The following is a 19955-nucleotide window of genomic DNA, read 5'->3' as shown; positions in this document are numbered from 1 at the left end:
TCAACCATCTGCATTTTTTGATTTCAACCATCTGCATTTTTGATTTTTTGTTCACTTATGTTGTGGGAAAAAGAAATCACATGGCTGGCTTGAGAAAAGGTGACCCCTCTGATGGAAAATGGCCTCAATTTACTTCTTTCCATTTGATTTTACAACAATATTGGAATTGGAAAAATGTAGTAAATTCCATAAAGAGAAAACTCACCCCATTTAATTCATTTTGATTTTTGATTTTTTAATGAATAAGAATAATGTTACAATGCGAATGCTCTTAACTCTTAATCCATATTAGTGGGAAGATTTTGTGGATGAGGGTGTTCTTGTATGGAGAAGAGGAAGTGGAGGTACACATAGACTTGAAGTTGGAGACAGTGAAAGGGACGAGGTGGCCATAGAGGCCAAGAATGAGGTGGCCTAAGAGGAAGGATTTGGTGCAGAAAGGAGTGAAGGGGTCTGGGAGAGAGTTGGGTTGGTGTTGGGGAGGAAAGTGGTGGGGCAGAGGCTAAAGCCCATGAAGATACGGTCAGTGATAGTGGTGTCAAGTGGAGGAGAGGCTAGTGAGGGTGGTGGCGGAGTGGTGGTGGTAAGGGATAGTGAAGTGGTGGAGAGGAGGAAGGAGCAACGGGTGATTATGGGGTTGAGGTGGAAAGGAGGAGGAGGGTGATGGTTGTGGTGGTGGTGGTGGGAGAGGAGGAGTTGGGGTTGGGGTGTTAAAGATCAGGCCATGATGGTGGAGTGAACATGTTTTTTGTTTGTGGATGGGAATCATGATGGGAGGGAGGGAGGAAGGGAGAGTGAGATTGGTTTTTGCTGGAGGCTTGGAGTCTACTCATTTACAATTTGGATAGAATATGAGCTATTCTAAACTTCTAAAAATTACACTTTTTTTCTATTCAAGTGTGGCATTGTTTTAATTTTTGGTTTAATTTTTGCCTATAAAATCTGATTCTGTTTTCAAAATATTCTTTTTATCCATGGCTTAAGAGTTAAGAGCACTTGCATTGTGGTTCCAAAAATTGTTGTCCATCTAAAGACCCTTGTTTTATTTTCATATTTGCTGTATTAAGGAATATAGAGCCTAAGGTATTTCTTATTGACAATTTGGACTTGGAAACTTTTCATTGTCTTACTTGTCTATCACTAGGAAACTAATGTCATGTTGTTCCATCTAGGTGAATGGTGTGGGTGTTCTATGTATCGTATATATGGTGTGCATCACTTTCAGATTGGTTGAATCAATGCAATTGCATTAAAGCTTTCAGTTGCCCGCATTTGCCCAAGCTTTGCAGTAAAGAAGTGTGGGCTTTGTCTCATAAATCATAATAGCATGATGATATGCAGAGTTCTAGCAAACAGTAAGGCACTGCATGGCTTCTTTATCTTACAAATGGGGTCTCATTTATTATTTTATAATTCATATTAGGGAAAGAAATAAGCAAAACCGTAATGGTGTAATAAGACCCAGTAGAACTAGAAGCTATAATTGAGAATTATAACCTAAAAGATTGAAGATATCTATTGATCCCATGCTTAGGGAAAACAGGAAAACAAGAATAATTTTTCCTCCACTTTCACTACTTCCTTTGTGACTTTTGAGATATTCTTAAGTTAATGGTATGTCATCCACCTCCTAGTCTTCTGTTAATAGACTTATTTAAAAGATTTTTTTTTTTTTTTTTTTTTTTGAGTAGAATGGTAAGATTTTATAGCTCTCTGTGACATGCTACAAACAAAACACTAGTTGTTGTGGCTTTTCCAAAAAGTGGATAGAGCACCCTAATCTTATTGAAAATTGGATTGGGAATTTATGCACAGAAGGTAGTTCTATTTGCGATGAAGAGGAATCCCAGTGAACTTGGTAGCTTTGATGAAGTTACTGGAATTTGTTAGGGAGGAAAAATTGTCATACTACTAGTAGACAAGAAGAGTGCAACAAATTGTGTGCTTATCATTTTTGTTCAATTATGTTGGTGAGTAAAATCTGCACTCTTGTTACTCTCGCAATGCCTATTGAAAGTTCAAATAGTGTATAAAACACCTTTGAACGTTTAGACCCCCAATAACAAAAATACCAATTTAAGCTTTATGACAAACAATTAGTGTGCGGAAAATGAACACAAGCTATAAAAAAAATTGGTAAACAATCTAAACCAATTAAAATCACATCCACTGCAGAAAATAAAAGGCAAAGATTAAGGGAAGAGAGATACAAACACAAGAACAACATAACGCTGTGTTATCGAAGAGGAAACTGAAGCCCTCGGCGTAAAACCTCTCTGCCGCCCTCCAAGCGGTAAGTAATCCACTAGAAAATGTAGTTGGGATACATGAACAGCAATAGACCCTCCAAGCCTAATCTACCCAGTGTACCTAAGTACTCCAAGCTTCTTGCTCCAAAGAGGTTGCGTCGAACCTATTTCTTTTCTAGCTTCCCGGATTCCGCTATTTGACCATAGCATCAACTAATGTGACTAACTGCTTCCCAAAACACCAAATAGCCCTCTCACAGTAATGGATATGGTGAGAAAAGGTTTTGGTAAAAAGTCTCTCAAGAATTTAACAATGGAGACGAAGAGAGTAGAGGAATTTGAAGAGTCTCTTATGTAAAGATTGTGGATGAATATATCTTGTTTTTCTCTAGGGTTTCTCTTTCAAAATTCTCTCTGGAAGCTCTCTTTCTTTCGTGGGTATAAGAGGTATTTATACTAGGGTGAGAATGGAATATGAAGAGTCAGGTTTTTCAAAACAGAGCTGGCTCATGGCTTGGCCTCACGGCTTGACTGAGTCGCAAGTTCTAGCCGCGAGATAACTGAATGGCCAGTTGTCCTATTTTGTCCTGTAGTGCTCCAGCTAGCGTGACGCTTCAACTTCTGGCGTGCCTGGCACGTGTGTAGCTTCTAGTGGCTTGTAGTCGCGAGTCACTATTTTTCTTGCAGACTCTTAAGCATTTCTTCACACTATCTCACTCACTACCCTTACAAGAATCTCACCTAAATACAGGGTTACTAATTGCTGAAATACAAGAAAATTTGACACGGAATAAAACCAACAAGATGGTTGGTTAAATTCAACCTTACAATCTCCCCCTTTGCCTATTCCGTGACAAAACCGTAAAACAGACTCTAGACTTAACATGTGAGTTAGGAACAGTTGAACATAACTCACTCACACCTAACTCTAGAAACTGTGAAGCTTTTGAATCATATGAACATGAATCTCCTGAAACACAACAATACACCATGATTATTGTATGCAGAAAGGCATGAAATGCAAATGAAGCAAGTATGATGTGATCAAGCAAAGATGGAGTTAAGAAACAAACCATGGCTTGATCAAACAAGCAGTCACTACAAGGTAGTGACCAGAATGCTCATTCACACTTGGAATGAACACTTGGACATACAAGCTAATAAGATCAATGCAGATTACTTGCATGCCCAACACTCAACCAATGCATAATACACTAAGTATATGCATATAGGAACAATCCTACAAGGGCACAAGAGTGACAGTACTCAAAAGCCTACAAAATATGGGTACAAACTACATTATATACTGAAAAACATCATCAATATATAGAAAGTACCAAAGTTTCAAAACCATCCACGAGTTACCATAACCACAGTGTATTAAACCCATAATAACAACTATAATCCAAAACATTATACTATAGCCATAAACATAAACAAAGTAAATAATGTTTTTGACTGCTCCCCCTCAAATTAGTACTACCCCTCAAGAGCTGCTTAAAAAAAAAAAAAAAAAAACTTCTCCCCCTTTTTGACCGAAATGGCCAAAGGGTCACTGCTCATGACGTGTGGTGATGCTGTCAAATTTTGCTGAGAGAACATCAAGCTGGTCCTGCATGGCTACTATCTTCTCAGATTGCTTGGTCTGGACCTCTCTGATTCCATCAAGTCTTTCCAGGATGACCTGAAATGCATTTGGAGGTATATCTAAAGAAGTTGATGCTCTAGTCCTCTTGCCTCTCCTTCTGGGTGTTGAAGTTAATGCCTAACCTGCTGCCTCTGCCTCAGTCTCCATTGGGACACCCTCTCCTTCATCACCTAGAAGACGAACACTTATCCTCTTGAAGGTTTGTTTGTTAATTGCTGAAGGTATGGACATGGGACTGATGTCTCGAGGGATTGAAACACCTTTCTTTCTAAAAATCCTCATGAGTAGGCTAGGGAAGATCAGTTTAGGCCTAAAAGTGGTTCTAGTCTCATCCACAATAGTATCAAATATGTGGGAGCTGATATCAATGAATGTCTTTTCCTTAAGCTCCATCAGAAAAATTGCTTTGGCATTGTTAATTGTAGTCAACTTCTTTATAGGATACAGGTTAAACATCATGATAATAGTGAGACACCTCATGTCCACTGGAAAGGCTGTGGTATTAAGGCATTTCCCTTCTCTTTGTCCACCAATCCTCTGCTGTACAATTTCTATAGAAAGCATCATATCCTTATAGTTGATGAAATCATGATCTCTAAGCCCTCAAGACCTAGCATATCATCAATATCATGTGCATCTAAGGTGAATTCTGTTCCTCTGACCCAGCAGCTCAACTCATCTTCCCTTATCACAGCATTGGAGTAAAACTCCCTAATCAGGGGTTCACACACAACTGGTAAATCACTTAGCAGCTTTTCCCATCCTCTCCCCTCAAAACAATTAGGGATAAAGGTGTCTCTCAAATCCTCCAAATCCACATACCTTTCTTGTATGATGCCTGCCTTTAAGAAAAAATTCTTGTATCTCTCAAAATAGGAAACAGACCTAAACAGATTATGGTCCATTTTCATTCTCTTATCTGGTTTCTTGGCAAGTGTTTTCTTCTTTAGGGATGAAGGAACCATCTGTAGACAAGCAGAAAAGGCCACAACAACAAAGCACAGTCCATGTATACAAAAAAATCAGTACTCTATTAGTGTCATAAAGAGATAAGTGTAGAGCAACAAGACCAAAGATGGCTTAAAGTCAGGAATAGAGGAAATGGCTCAAATCATAAACCAACAACTCAAATGAGTGTACCCATTGGTAGACACTCAAGAACAAACAACATTTTGTAAAAAATTTCTAATGTTGCAGAGTATAACATCACCCAAAGGAAAAACATATGTCAATGAGACATATCTTAATGAGTATGGAATGACACAGAATACTTAAGGTAGAAGCACACACAAGATATACTAACACAAAATCAAATCAATATAACCCAACAAACAAAACTCAATCATTTTGAATCAACTAAATAAAGTGAGTTCAAACAAAATGGGTATAAGTCAGTCAACAAACCCTAAGCATAGGGTAAGACAAATAATAATGAACAAATCTAGCAACCTAAACAAGTTCACATAAATTAAGAGCCTCAACAAGCCAAACACGAACAAAACTCAACACCGAATCACCAACCCATCACAAATCAGAATATCAACACAAAGAATCAAGATGGAAAAGCTCAAAAACAAGAAACACTGAGTGAGAAAATGAGAACCCATACCTTGGAGCAATTGCATTATTCATTGCTCTCAACTTTTGACAATTTGGTCGAGTATGCCCTTGAAGTCCACAGTGATAACACACATAGTTTGATCTAGGACCTCTTTATGGTTGTGGACGAGACTTGGCTCGAGATTCAGACCTGCCCACAGATTGATTATGGGGGTTGTTCAACATCCGTTGGTCCTCCACATTCCTCTCCTCCTCTATCTTGGGCTTCTCAGTAGTAAGGCCAACTTCAACTGACTCTTTAGCCTTTATAAACTACACTTCTTTGGTGATATTGCCCAATGAGCTATTCCCTCTTGTATATCCCAACCCGGATTTGTCTGAAAAATGTTTTTGAGATGAAATAACATCATCTAGCTTCTTGGTGGAGACCCTCTCTATCTTGGCGGAGACCCTCTTTATCTTGGCATTTGCTTGCACAACCTCTTGTTCAAGAAATCTCACTTTTGTGTAGGCTTCTGACAGTTCATCATTCAATGTTTCTATCTCACATTTGGCCTCCTTGTAGTGAATCAGGAGACTTTTATAGTCCTCTTCCGCCTTCTTTATCTTTCTCACAGCTGCCTTGGCCACCTTTGTGTACTCACCCGACTTCTCCAGGAGTGAGTTATAATTCTCTTGAAGATTGGCTGTGAATTCATCTTCTTCTGCATTTGATTCTTCAACAACTCCCAATGATTCTTCATCACTATGTTCTCCAAGCTCTTGTACAAGCAAACTCAACTCATCTGAAGACTCAACATGGGCAATAGTCATAAACGCAAATAATTCCCTTCTTCGTCACAGCTTTCCTCAGAATCAGAGTTGGATGAATCCGAGTCACTCAGTGTCATGGCATACACCTTGCCTTTCGATTTCAAATAATTCGGACATTCTTTCTTAAAGTGTCCATGCCCATTGCATTCAAAACAAGTGACACCTTGTGTAGATTGGGATTCTTTTTTATCTCTTTTTGAATTCCCTTTTCTCCCTTCCTAAACTTTGGAATTTCCCTTTATCACCAAATTTACCATTATTCTTGAATTTCAAGAATTTCCGGAAATTTTTCACAAGGTATGCAACATCTTTGTCAACCACATCCTCGTCTGATGAGTCATGACTTCCGACCTTTCATTAATGGTCTTAAGAGCAAGAGATTTGCTTTTCCGTTGAGTGGACAGTGACATTTCATAAGTATGAAGGGAACCAATCAGCTCTTGGACTTTGATGTTATCAAGGTCCTTGCTCTCTTCAATCGCTGTCACTTTGGCATGAAAGCTTTCCGGCAATGATCGAAGGATCTTCCTTACTATTTTAGAATCCTTCGTTTTCTCCCCCAAATTGAACTTGTTGACAACCACCTCATTCAGCTTGCTATAGAAAGAGTCAAATGACTCATCCTCACTCATTTTTAGCTCCTCAAACCGAGTGGTCAGCATCTGCAGCTTAGTGTCTTTCACTTTCTTCGTGCCTTCATAGGTGGTCTCCAATATCTCCCAAGCTTCTTTGGCAACGATAATGTGAGAAATCCTATGAAACTCATCTGGAGACACACCACAAAAAATCGTGTTAAGTGCTATACTGTTAGCATTAGATGCGGCGAGTGCTGCCTTATCCCATGTGGATTTGGCTTCCTCAAGCCTGGTCCAACCTATATCAACAGCATCCCAAACTGATTCATTAATGGAAAATAAAAATGCTCTCATGCGAACCTTCAAAATGCATAATTACTACCTTTAAAATATGGAGGTGCATTTAGGGATTGAGACCGGTCCATCTCAATATGGGGTCAAGGATCACACTATGGTAATGAAACCAATAAAAGTGTATCCGCTCTGATACCAATTGAAAGTTCAAATAGTGTATAAAACACCCATGAAAGTTTAGACCCCCAATAACAAAAATACCAATTCAAGCTTTATGACAAACAATAAGTGTACAGAAAATGAACACAAGCTATAAACAGAATTGGTAAACAATCTAAGCTAATTAAAATCACATCCACAGCAGAAAATAAAAAGCAAAGATTAAGGGAAGAGAGATACAAACACAAGAACAATACAACAATGTGTTATCGAAGAGGAAACCAAAGCCTTTAACGTAAAACCTCTCCGCCGCCCTCCAAGCGGTAAGTAATCCACTAGAAAATGTAATTGAGATACATGAACAGAAATAGACCCTCCAAGCCTAATCTACCCAATATACCTAAGCCTTCTAAGCTTTTTGCTCCAACGAGGTTGTGCCGAACCTATTTCTTTTCTAGCTTCTCGGATTCCGCTACTTGACCATAGCATCAACCAATGTGAAATTGGTTTCTTCCTAACTGCTTCCCAAAACAACAAACAACCCTCTCACAGTAATGGATATGGTGAGAAAATGTTTTGGTAAAAAACCTCTCAAGGATTTAACAATGGAGAAGAAGAGAGTAGAGGAATTTGAAGAGTCTCTTATGTAAAGATTATGGATGAATCAATCTTGTTTTTCTCTAGGGTTTCTCTCTCAAAATTCTCGTTGAAAGCTCTCTTTCTTTCGTGGGTATAAGGGGTATTTATACTAGGGTAAAAATAGAATGTGAAGAGTCAGGTTTTTCAAAACAAGGCTAGCTCGCGGCTTGACTGAGTCGCGAGTTCTAGCCGCGAGATAACTGAATGGCCAGTTGTCCTATTTTGTCCTGTAGTGCTCCAGCTAGCATGACGCTTCAACTTCTGGCATGCCTGGCACGTGTGCACCTTCTGGTGGCTTGCAGCCGCGAGTCACCCGCGAGATCCAGTCGCGAGTCTCTATTTTTCTTGCACACTCTTGAGCATTTCTTCACACTATCTCACTCACTACCCTTATAGGAATCCCACCTAAATACAGGGTTACTAATTGCTGAAATACAAGCAAATTTGGCATGGAATAAAAGCAACAAGTTGGTTGATTAAATTGAACCTTACACCTATATATATAAATAATGAAATTTGCGTTTGCTCAGTTCAATTTTCTTGTCAATCAAATTTTTCAAAGTTAAAAACTGTCCTACATGATCTGTTATTTTCTGTTTTGATTAGATCTTATATGTGTGCTCTTCTGTTATGGACATTACAATTTGATTTTAGATCATAGACTCCAAAACTTTGCCTTATCGATTAATCATTGGTAGGATATGGATGTTGGTTATCTAAGATAAGAAGTTTAATAAAATGGGAAATTTTATTGCAAAATGGGTAACCAAACTAGATAGATTAATATTGGCTATATTTATATATTTTCTATTCTTTTGGATAAACATTGAAAACTTAAAGAGGTTTGAGATCATTGTTATTTGTAGGTTATAGTTGAATTAGATTTGCACGAACATAAAAGAAAATGAATTTAGAATACATGATTACTAGTACTTCACTTTATTTTGAGTGGTCATAGGAAGTAACAAATGAGAGAAGCATACCCTTTTTGTATATGATCTATGTGAGAGAAGCATACTGCTTGTGTATACGATCTATGTGATACTATCCATAGACATTTTATGGGACAATATCCCAATTTGGATTGATTGATCTCATGTGCATGATTTATACTGTTCTCTATATGTCAACCTATTCTTGGGATGGACTCATGATTTTAAGCTAATGGGGGCTGAAGTATAAAGGAAAAAAATCCAAATAAGTATCCATATAGTATTAAAAAAATAATAAATACACAAAATCGTTATTTCTAAATACATTAAGATGCAATTATCTACCAAAAAAGACAAAAACAAAAACAAAATAATGTTTTTTTTTTAATACTAGGCTGGCTAGGAGTTCTATTTTTTTATCACTTCATTTAAAATAATATAAACAACTCATTAAAATAATAAAGGAAGAGAGAGAATTTGAGTGTTTTAATAGAAGGAAGAGATATAATCTTAATAAAATATTGTATTTTATTTTTAACTTGCTACAGTCAACTGGTATTTATACCAGTTTACTATAGTTGCAAAAAATTTAACTTTAACTTATCCTATAACACATGTTTTATTGGTTCTTTGGTGGTAAAATAGTTTTTTTTTTTTTTTTTTTTTTGGTAAAATACAATCACCATTGTGAATGTTTTTATTGTTTTTGTTAACTTTTTGGATTGAATGGTTGTTATTTGGGTTAGATTAGCTAGGTTGATTGGGGAGAAGAGGGGCCTAAAGTTTTGGAAGGGGGCTCAACTACAGAAATAAATATATAATAACTATATATATATAAATAAAAAATTGGACCCAAGGGGGGCTTAGGCCCTTAATATTCCTTAATTTAAATGAGCCCTTAATATTCCTTAATTTTCTTAAACTTAAACAATGATTTTTTTTAGTAAGTAAAAAAGTGTATATAATGAGAAGCTTTATACTAGCCTTGATGCTAGTAAAACTACTATTCTTAATATTCTTAATTTTTGTTTCTTTCATGGTTTATTGAACATACTTCAATAAATGAATGATAAGTAGGGTGGCTATTTTGGCTTGGTTGATTAATTAGGATGCAAATTGATTGGAGAAAGCTTATAGGTGGATAAAACCTATGCAAACAACACCTAGTTCTCTCAAATAGCACTCAAGGCTACATATTTCATTAACTTCAAAACTAACTGATTACAACTGAAGGTTAAATGCCTATTTATACAGGCTGTATCAGAGTGCAGCCAAAAAATTAACCTGATCTAATCTTATCTACTGTTGAACTGGACTAAATAACCACTTAACATCCTGACTAACATATTACAAAAAGTTCTCAATGTTTACTTTTCTCTAGCAACCTTTAGCCTACTGTTTGGTTACAAGCCTAAATAACTTACCTCTAACTTGACTGTTACAGCTAAGACTTCCAGCCCTCCAAGCTCCTTCCAACTGCTTCCATATGAATTGGCAAAGACTCAGACACTCAGTTAATCTCCTTAAGTGATCACCAGTTGGCTGCTGCAAATAACAAGTTTCATTAGGCTAGGCTGCTGGCTGATAGAATGTACTGCTGAACTAACCTTCCTGCTGGATTATTGTAGCTATTGCTGTAATTGAAATCAGACCTTTTGATGCTCCTGCACCAATGAAAAAGCCAAAGAAACTTTGTTGCATATATATATTATAACTACAATTAATTTTCCAAGTATCTTTGTGTTTTCTGGTTTGGTGCTCCATTTTACAGGACATGGAATGGTTCTGCTTGCTGTCATTATTGATGTCCATGTTGTAAATTAGAAGATATTGACAACGTCATTATTGATGGTTCTGCTTGCTGTCAATTGTTTTTGTTTTGGGGCCGGGGTGGGGGGGGGGGGGGTTGTGTGTGCAGATTACTGTTGACACTGCCTCTCCTTAATAGGGATAACCATGATGAGTATGATAGGGATGAGAATGGAACTAATGGAGAACGTACCTCTAATCTAATTGAAAGATTCATTCCACGTTTAGGAAATTGGATTGGGAATTTAAGCACATAAGGACAATGTAATATTGATTAAGAGGAAGAGAAATCCCAGTGAAAGTGGTGGCTTTGATGAATCTATATAGCTGAATTTTTTGTAAGTCACCGATATCTCTCTCCCTTTTATAGATTTTTTTCTGTAGCTTTATATTTCATTTTTCGTTTTTAAATTCATTGGCATATATGCTTTCATTTGAGTTCAGTAATTTGTGATTCTTATTTCTGCTAGTTTCCCCATACTGGATACGATGAAGTTGTTGGACTCTGTATTTTATTAGTAAGGAGAAACTGTGGCATTTTCTGGATCAAAGACGATATGTGCAACAGATAGCACACTCATGATTATTAATTTTGTGGGGTAAAGTAGATACTCTTGTTGCTCTCTTGGTATTCAAAAGGAAAGAAGAAAATTAGGGCTGTTTTTCACCAGAGGTTGCCTTCTCTCAGGCCAACAATGTGTTTGTGTTATTTTTTTTCCTCACTTCATCAATCATTTCATAGGTAGATTCAAGAGATTTTTTCCTTTTGCTTCTTCTAATTAGTTTTTAATAGAAATAGGTAGATTCAGCCGATGAAATTATTTGCAAAGTTTTCTTGTTGAATACAATAGACCTTGATTCATTATGTTGTTATATTTGAATACATATGTGAAGTAAAGATGCAATAAAATCAATAGTTAAACTAATGCAACTTTTTGGTTTGATGAATAAGAATAGTGTATTAAGAAACAGGGGGAAGGGAATGGGACCCAACTATTTTGTTTGATTTATTTTTTAGTTTGTTGTATTAAGAAAAATAGAGCTTAAGGTATGTTTTTGTTGTGGGCTTGGCTTGAGTTGGGTTAAATTTCAATCTAGGCTTTATTGTGATAGGTTGGGTTGCTGGCTCATGTCTATTCGGGCATGGTTGTTTGGGTTTAAAGCTAAATGGAATTGGACTAATCTTTTTTGATCTAGAACATTCTTTCCATTCTCTCTCTCTCTCTCTCTCTCTCTCCCGCTTGCTCTGTCCATGGCAGAAAGCTCTATTGCTTTCCCTTTCTCAATATACGATGATCCACAGCGGAATGGCTTTGCAATTGAAGCTAGAGTTGATAATGTGTGGTCGCATTTCAGTCAATTTGGCCATGTTTTGGGCCTGGATCTTTCTAGTTTAATTGATTTGTGGCTGATTTGTATCTAATTAATTGAGAATGGTCAGAATAGTTAGCCAATGAAAATATTACCACATCTTTTTTGCTTGACAACTTCACTCTATATGCTTAAACCACGGCCATGCAAAGTGTAATTAGATGTGTTGTTAAACCAGCTTGAGTTTGTTCAAGGTTAAATGGGTTTGCTTGCAGATTAATTCTTTTTCCACCTTATCTATATACCAAATTCAATATTGTGCTACACCAGTAATAGCTGAAATCAAGACGTTGAGATTAGACTACAAGATGGAAAATGAACATATGATGAAAAACTTATAGGTAGCACCAATTGGAAAAGAGATGAGATATTCTGCCAAATTCATCTAGGGCTGCATATTGCAAAGTAATAACTTTTCTTGGTACTAATTGATTGCATGTATTTTAAATGTTTCTATTTGCACATAATGGAAATTGCTTTTGTATTATAATTGCATATGCTGTATATTATTGTTATATATTAGTATTATTATATCCTTTTCGAGTTTTGACCATGTATTATTGGCTACTTGCACTACAAACAACTTGAGTTTTTTCGACATATTTTTATCCACGGTCACTAAAAAAATGTTAATAAAAGCTTTAATTTTGTGAACAACTATGGGGTAAAAGCAAGGAAATTAGCATACTTATTTCAAAATAAGTGTTAAAAAAAAAAAATAGTTTTTTCCTCAGCTTTGTGATAAAAAGGGGTCAAAAAATTAGATAGGAAAAAGTTATATCAATGGCTTGATCAACGTGGACAAAATAAATTAATGGTTTGTAAATGCTGAAAAAGTTTTAAATTGTTCAATAATGGTTTGTAAATGTTGAAAATAGGAACTCCAGGAACTTTATAATCAAAGTTTTATAGAGCATACAATTTCTATGATACACCACCATCTCTCTCTCTCGCTCTCTCTCTTGCTCTCAAAACTCAGAAATTCCAAACCAAATTTCATAGCTCTCAATCTCGATCATGGAAATTTCAAAGCTCTAGATCTTGGCAATTATGGCAATCACATAGCTCTTCATCTCTCTCGACGTGGTGGATTCAACTCCTCTAGTTAGGTATGAATCAGTTTTCTCTCTCCGCAATTACTTTGTTTTTCTTATTTGGTTGCTAAGAAAACCTTTCTATTTTTTTCTAGGCAACCAAACAGATTTATGGCTATCCTTGCCATCAAATTGATTTCACTTTGCTTTAGATTCAATAAATTTACTTTTTTTTTTAATCTAGTTCTCAAAACTTAGGGTTTCCTTCTGTCTTTCACTTTCCCTTCAAATTCGTTAACTATTAAAATGTTTAACAAATGTTCATACTCTGTTTGTTTATGTGTTTATATTTGGTGTATTGTTTACAATTGAGATTGTAGAGGCATAGAATTGAATAGGTCAAAGGCATACTTGAAGTCATTGCATTGACTGGCAAATTTTGTATAATGCTTTGGTATCAAATTTTCAATTCCTTGTTGAAGCATCTCTCTGACTTTTTTTTTTTTTTTTTTAATTTAAAGCAAATTAAGATTTACAATCAATTATGTCTTTTTCTCTTGAAAACTTCATTACAACAAATAAAAAAACCTTTTTGTTTATAGAGTTTTGGCACTGGTGCTTGCCATGTTTTTTTTTTTTTTTGGTGAATTAGCTAATATAGCTTCATGTTCCTTTGTGCATAAGGAATTTATGAATTATAAGAATTCTTGTGTTAGTGTCATGAGGGCTATGGGGTTGAATTTCATGATGGTGGTGTTGTTGGTGCTGTTATTGGTGTTGGTTGGTCCGTGTTCTACCCCAGCCCTGATGTGAACATCGAGGTTGATAGCTTCATAGCTAGGCTCCATGATGGTTGGAGGCTTGAGAAGGTGAATTCCATGAGAGAGGAGCAAAAGATGGGCTAGTAGGGCCCATTAAGTGGTACAGTAAATAGCTAAAGATTTGAAGGGATGGGATTATGATTGTGATTTTTGATCACCTTTTGGAAACCATGGAAGAAGATTGGACTTTGAATTGTGTTTCCATCATTTGATAGTTTTTTTTTTTTTTTTCATTAAACGGGGTATGTATAGGTTAAGGTTATGCCTTTGGTTGAGTTTCTTGTGATGGTGGCTGAGACACAACTACTGGCTTTGGTTCTTGCTCAGATACAGATGATGGGGTTTGAGTAGAAGTGGGAGTAGGCTGAGAGGTTTCTTGAATTGTAGGTTGTGAATTAGTTGGACCTGTTGGTTGTACCTGAGTGGTTATGAGAGATGGAGATTGAGTAGAAGTGAGAGTAGGCTGAGAGCTTTCTTGAATTTTAGGTTGTGAATTTGTAGTACGAGTTGGTTGTACCTGAGTGGTTGTGAGAGATGAAGATTGAGTAGAAGTGGGAGTAGGCTGAGAGCTTTCTTGAATTTTAGGTTGTGAATTTGTTTTACCTGAGTGGTTTTGAGAGATGGAGAAGAAGGTTGTGACGTTGTTCGATCAGCAGGTTAAGAGGACAAACAAAGTGGAGCCTCCAGTTGGGGGTTTGTCTGCGATGCAAAGCTTTGCTATATTAATGAATGTGAGTTTTGTTTTCAGGCTTTCGCCTGTTTCATGGTATTATAGTGGTAAACCCATGCAAAGTTTTGCTATATTAATGACTTTCTGCTTCTGATTCTGTGTGTTTTTTTTTTTTTGGTTCCATCACCTCTTTGAGCTACTTCTTTTGTAGTTGAAGAATGTGTTTGGGTTTTAAGTTTGTCTTGTTTGAGGTTGAGATGTAGTTGCTGGAAATTCACTGTTTGTATTGTGTACATAATTATGCATTTTTAAGTTAAAACTGTTAAATCCAAGGTTAATCATGGTGGCTCTTCAATGTTGGAAATTAAATGGCGATTGAATTCTAAATAGAGAAACTTGTAATTCATATCTTGATAGCAATGGGAAATTTTTTTTATCTTGACAGTCATCTATGAAGGTATATGCTTACAATGTACAAAAGACAATTAACTTATTGTTCCATTAAATATTCTTCTATTGCCTCTTAAGAATTATAAGAATTCCTGTGTTATTGTTGTTACTGGTTGGAAAATACTTATGGCTAGATATGGCATATAGAATGGCTTGATTAGTTATTCATTTGCAATTTGTTCAAAAGTGTCATGAGTCTCTCATCTCTCTCTCTCTCTCTCTCTCTCTCTCTCTCTCTCTCTCTCTCTCTCTCTCTCTCTCTCTCTTTGCCTTTAATAAATACAAATGAAATAATGGGAATTGTGAAGTGCCCAACTGGGTACTCTTTAAATTCGTTCCTTTCAGTTTTTTTGGCTTTTTTAATTTAAAAGTGAATAAATAAATAGTGGAATTAAAATTTTGAAAGAAGTCTCAAGGAAGACAGTAAGGTCTAGTAGATCTATGGACAAAACCCTCATATCTTCCTTTCTAATAGTTCACAGATTCCATATTTATTTATATGTGATGTAATAACATCTGCAAGATAGTTTACAAATCATGTAAGAATATTATTCTTCACTCTAATCAAATGTGGACCTCTTCTATGTTTTCTTTATGGGAATCCAGTATTTATATGTCAAGAGCTACTTAGTGTTTATCATTTGATTTTCTTTTTCTAAGCTTTGGATAGAATTTAATATGGGTTTCTTAACTTTCTTTCTATTAACCTCTTTTAATTCTGTGGTAGATTTTTCTGAACTTCCTTTTTGAAGTTGCTTGCCTATTTTCCCTCTTTCTCTTGGTAAAATATAATATGATTTTTTAGAGTAGAGCTGCAACTACTCCCTTTCTTTGACTATTAAGCTGTCCCTTCAAATGATGAACATACCGATACTTTAAGCTCTTTACAGTTTCTGCTAATTCTCCACCCGTATGCATAGCACCTGTAATCTAGAAAAGAGTAGCCTTTTTTTTATTATTTTTTTTTATTTTTTATTGAAGCTTATTGTGTCAATTGTTCTAACAAGTTTGCAATTTATTGCAGAAGTTTATCATCATTCTTACATTCTCTTTTCCCATTGTTCTTTTATGGGGCCAGATGAATTGCTATTGGCTCCACTTATGGTTGGTCAATGTTCCCAATGACCAGGTCTATTTGAGTTGTCTTTTTGGCAAAGAAATTCTTAGACTCTCATCAGGAAAAATGCCAACAATTCTTAAAATAGTTTCTTGAAATTATGACTTTCTTGTTTGTATGGCAATGTTATTTACCTCACTTCTTAGTATTTTGTCTTCAATTGTAACTTCTATTTTTGGCCCTTTGCTCTGCATAATTGTGTCTCCACTTTTTAGTATTACTTTGAATATGTGATCTGTGATAATGGTGGAGACTTGATCTGTTGCTATACATGCCGTCATATTTTAGATTCCTGTTGTTGAACTAGGATAACCAAGAAAATAATTTCTTTTTCTTTGATAAGCATGTATTAGAAAACCATATTAATTAATAAATAAGCCATATTGCCCTCTCTCTCTCTCTCTCTCTCATGTATACATTTTGAATGAAAGTGCTATGTTTCTTCCCTATACATGGCAACAAAGTAACTTTGCCATGTATCTTCTAGTTTGTAATTGACAACCAAGTGCTCTCTTGTTTTCTATCAACTTCTTACACAAAATCACAAAAAAAAAAAAAAAAAAAAAAACATTGAGAAAGAAGCTTGTTGGACGATCTCAAATATCACTGCTGGGAATAAAGGTCAAATATAGGTATGTGATTCACTTTCTATATGAATTAACATCAAGATTCTTCCACGTGTTAAAATATGGTAATTCTAGATTTCCACAAAGATAGTGGAAGAACCACACACAACATAATATTTTGTATGTAAACCCACCTTTGGTTTTTACAACGTCTTAAAATGTATACTTGTTATATATTTATGTGGGTGTTATCTCCTTATTACTATACTTAATTTGTATAATTAAGTCATGATTTGCATTAGTCCCTATTATTTATTTTTACATAATTCCTTGTATAAGACGCTATTCATTGTGTGTAATTTTCTACTTTCAGGAAATCATGTGAGAAAGATGAGTTTACAGGAATTTGTGAGAGAATGGAGGCCAAAGGACCATGCTTAAATGTCTAAGGAGGTGCAGCTAGAGTGCTTGGATCGTCTACCATGATTAGAAGTTTTATATAAGGAAAGAATCAAAGAGGCAGAATCTGAAAAGGAAAAATCTGATTTGAGCACTGATCAGTATTTTGGGCGTATCTCTCTCCTCAAAAATCCAATTGACACAAGGCTAGATGGGTTGGAATCATGACTTAAATATCTACAACTTTCCAGTTTTGAGTATTCCAAAATTCTCAATTTTGGAAGGCCGAAATTAACTTACAATTTACCACTATAAACTTGGACGGAAATTAAAATAGTAAAAGTTTTATTTTCTTTGAACACTTAGACGTTAGGGTTTTGGAAAGAAGGCTGGGAGAACGAACTTGGAGAGAGTGATAGGCCAAAAAAGAATTGATCCCTTGTGATTGAATTAATTGATTAATTAGCTAAGTTATTAATTAATCAAATTTTCATGCAAAGCGCGTGATAGCACAAACAAATCACCAATAAACTAAGTATGCAGTGGAAAATAAATGACACAGTGATTTGTTTACAAATGAGGAAAACCTAAAAGCAAAAACCTCACCGGGTGATTTTCAGGTCACCACTCCCGAAACTCCACTATTATCATAACAAGCGGTTATAAGTAAAGGAATCCCAAGTACCTTACCAACCTACAATTAAACCTTTACCTCAGTACTCAATTGGACTTTTTTTGTAGTGACAGTTCCCCTTTTTGATGCACGGCTCCCAAGTACGTGACTAACCAATTACGTGAATTCCAGTACGCGACTTCGATCACCAACTAAGAAGATTGTTGGCTGCAAAGTTCTTCAGTTCATCTACACAATAAAGATCAAGAAGATGCTTGGTTGCAAAACTCTACGATGCACATACACAACAAATTCTTCAAGAGAAAGAGATGAACTAGGGTAAGAATTTCGTCTCCGGTCACAATTTGTTTAAATAGAGTTTGCTCAATACTTGTACAACTTGTGAACTACTTAACGACCCTTAAAATAATCATTTTATCTGTTTAAGGTTAAGAGAAAAGAATACCTAAACACATAATCACGGATTCCAAGAAATCAGATCAGAATTATGGATTTCTTAAATCTCAACAGATAAGCTGTCGAGTAGCTGTCGAGCCATAGGCTAAACAGCTTCCTTAAACCTCGATAGATGCAGCTATCGAGATAGTTGTCGAGATTTAATGAATTTGCACTTCTCAGCTTGTTTCTTGGACAGACTTCATGACTTCAACACTTGATCTTGAAATCTTGTTTCTTGAAGTATTTGAACACATCTTAGAACTACCCAATTACAAGTAAAATGTGTTTTATCAAATTTGCTCAATGCTTATGCAACTTGTGAACTACTTGACGGCCCTTAAAATAATCCTTTTATCCGTTTAAGGTTAAGAGAAAAGAAAACCTAAACACATAATCACGGATTCCAAGAAATCAGATCAGAATTCTGAATTTCTTAAATCTCAACAGATAAGCTATCGAGTAGTTGTCGAGCCACGGGCTGAACAGCTTCCTTAAACCTCGATAGATGCAACTATCAAGATAGCTGTCGAGATTTAATGAATTTGCGCTTCTCAGCTTGTTTCTTGGATAGACTTGATGACTTCAACACTTGATCTTGAAACCTTGTTTCTTGAAGTATTTGAACACATCTTAGAACTACCCAATTACAAGTAAAGTGCTTTTTATCAAAGAATTAACTAATTACATAAAATCATGACATATGTTCTTAACATGTGAACCACATATGTCCTAACAGAGAAAACCTTGTATTTTTCTTTCTCTAACGGTAGCCTAAACTCTTTGTTAGGGCTAGGGGTTATGTTTCTTCTATATTGTATGAATATTCATGTGATTCTTTCTAGGATTTTATTAACAATATATTTAATTGTTCAATTAGATTTCTTTTGATGTATTAGTTCTTCCATTCTTTCAATAAGTTCAACCATGTTTTTCTTATTATTTAGATGAATTTCTAATAGTTTTAAATAGAAATCAAGTTTTAAAGTGAATGGGTTTTTCTGAAAACTTTTCTAACTGGATTATTAATCGAGGTTATCATGCATTCTTGAATTGTCTCAGTTCAACCGAATCATAAGTTTTTAATTGTATAAGAACAATCAATTATGAAATAGATATTTTCTTATATCACAAAGAATTTCATATCGATATAGGGAAACACCCCGATGCCCTAGTATTTACATTATTAATTTAAATCAGTTTTTATTATTATTCTTGTTAACAATCACCAAGCAAAAGTATTTTTCTTATTTACTCAAAATTTTGTTTAATTATATTGTTTTTGAATCTATCCTACTCCTTGTGGTTTGACCTCGGTGCTCCGAGAATTATATCCTACGATTTCCTGCACTTCGGAGTGAGCAAGTAGGTTTGCATTTGAACCTTCTTGTTCATTTGGATTGATTTCCCTAGGACATCTGTTGTTGGGAAATTAATCCTTAATTTTTTTAAGGCCTTTGAATGTATATATATAATACGATGTTTCAACTGTGTGTGCTACGAATGAATGAAATAAACTTTAAATGCATTAGTTTTGGCTAATTATATTTGTATATTACAAATTTAATTGAATATTTTAAATAATCAGAGGATTTTTATTTAATCTTCATAGTAAATTATGAGAAATATCATCTAATCTTTAACCAAGATATACTTATAACATCTTTAAATACTGTTTTTGTTAAGATTGTTAACATCTTCATAATTATTTTATTTAATTTCATATTAATTAATTATTAAACTAATTATGACATTATTACGGTCTGCTCTCGATCGGACC

At 35.3% G+C, this 19955-nt stretch overlaps 1 long non-coding RNA gene across 1 annotated transcript; it reads left to right on the top strand.

Annotated features, from left to right (window-relative positions):
* Positions 1 to 12762: 12762 nt before the first annotated feature.
* On the top strand, positions 12763 to 17546 carry LOC126700135 (uncharacterized). The gene is made up of 2 exons (XR_007647042.1): positions 12763 to 13158; positions 17081 to 17546. It is a non-coding gene; the product is annotated as an uncharacterized LOC126700135 (long non-coding RNA).
* The last annotated feature ends 2409 nt before the right edge of the window (positions 17547 to 19955 follow it).

This window comes from Quercus robur, chromosome 9, assembly GCF_932294415.1.
Source record: "Quercus robur chromosome 9, dhQueRobu3.1, whole genome shotgun sequence".
Lineage (NCBI taxonomy): Eukaryota > Viridiplantae > Streptophyta > Magnoliopsida > Fagales > Fagaceae > Quercus > Quercus robur.
The sequence above is the reverse complement of the archived record's forward strand: the minus strand, read 5'-3'. Positions and strand labels throughout refer to the sequence as shown.